This window comes from Trichechus manatus, unplaced genomic scaffold (assembly GCF_000243295.1).
Source record: "Trichechus manatus latirostris isolate Lorelei unplaced genomic scaffold, TriManLat1.0 scaffold00043, whole genome shotgun sequence".
NCBI classification, from domain to species: domain Eukaryota; kingdom Metazoa; phylum Chordata; class Mammalia; order Sirenia; family Trichechidae; genus Trichechus; species Trichechus manatus.
This window is the reverse complement of record NW_004443979.1, coordinates 9819649-9821369: the sequence shown is the minus strand read 5'-3', so window position 1 is coordinate 9821369 and position 1721 is coordinate 9819649. Positions and strand designations below refer to the sequence as shown.

General features: G+C 35.9%; 1 protein-coding gene across 1 annotated transcript in view; it reads right to left on the bottom strand.

The window, feature by feature from the left end:
* Positions 1 to 1721, bottom strand: part of HEATR5A (HEAT repeat containing 5A) — a 134193-nt gene that overhangs the window by 125393 nt on the left and 7079 nt on the right. The window lies entirely within an intron of this gene.

Sequence of the window (1721 nt, the reverse complement as noted above, 5' to 3'; positions counted from 1 at the left end):
AGCAATAAACGCACACATCCAAAAAGAAGAAAGGGCCATAATCAAAACATTAACCCTACAACTCGAACAAGCAGAAAGACATCAGCAAAAGACATCCTCGGGTGCCAGAAGAAAGGAAATAATAAGAATTAACGCAGAATTAAATGAAATAGAGATGAGAAAAACAATTGAAAGAGTTAAGACCAAAAGCTGGTTCTTTGAAAAGATCAACAAAATTGATAAACCACTGGCCAAACTGACAAAACAAAAACTGGAGAGGAAGCAAATAACCCATGTAAGAAATAACATGGGTGATGTCACAACAGACCCAACTGAAATTAAAAGAATCACAACAGAATACTATGAAAAATTGTACTCTAACAAATTTGAAAACCTAGACAAAATGGACAAATTTCTAGAAACTCACTACCTACCTAAACTAACAAAGACAGAGTAGAACAACTAAATAAACCCATAACAAAAGAAGAGATTGAAAGCGTAATTAAAAAATTCCCAACAAAAAAAGCCCTGGCCCAGAAGGCTTCACTGGAGAATTCTACCAAACTTTCAAAAGAGAAGAGGTAACGCCACTACTACTAAAGGTATTCCAGAGCATAGAAAAGGATGGAATACTCCCAAACTCATTCTATGAAGCCAGCATAACCCTGATAACAAAACCAGGTAAAGATACCACAAAAAAAGAAAATTACAGACCAATATCCCTCATGAACACTGATGCAAAAATCCTCAACAAAGTTCTTGCCAACAGAATTCAGCAACATATAAAAAAAAAATTCACCATGATTGAGTGGGATTTATACCAGGTATGCAGGGATGGTTCAACATTAGAAAAACAATCAATGTAATCCGTCACATTAATAAAACAAAAGAACCACATGACATTATCAATCCATGCAGAAAAGGCATTTGACAAGTCCAACACCCATTCGTGACAAAAACTCTCAACAAAACAGGAATAGAAAGGAAACTCCTCAATATAATTAAGGGCATTTATACAAAGCCAATGGCCTACATCATCCTAAATGAGACTTTGAAAACATTCCCCTTGAGAATGGGAACCAGACAAAGATGCCCTTTATCATGACTCTTATTCAACATTGCGCTGGAGGTCCTAGCCAGAGCAATTAGGCTAGAAAAAGAAATAAAGGGCATCCAAATTGGTAGGGAAGAAGTCAAAGTATCTCTATTTGCAGCTGATATGATCTTATACACAGAAAAGCCCAAAGAATCCACAAAAAAACTACTGGAACTAATAGAAGATTTCAGCAAAGTATCAGGATATGAGATAAACATACAAAAATCAGTTAGATTCCTTTACACCAACAAAGAGAACTTCGAAGAGGAAATCACCAAATCAATACCACTTACAATACCCCCAAGAAGATAAAATACTTAGGAATAAATCTAACTAGAGATGTAAAAGTCCTATACAACAAAAACTACAAGACACTACTACAAGAAACCAAAAGAGACTGCGTAAGTGGAAAAGCAAACCTTGCTCATGGATAGAAAGACTCAACATTGTGAAAATGTCAATTCTACCCAAAGCGATCTACAGATACAATGCAATCCTGATCCAAATTCCAATGGCATTTTTTAATGAGATGGGGAAACAAATCACCAACTTCATATGGAAACAGAAGAGGCCCCGAATAAGTAAAGTATTACTCAAGAAGAAGAACAAAGCGGGAGGCCTCACACTACCTGATTTTAGAACCTAT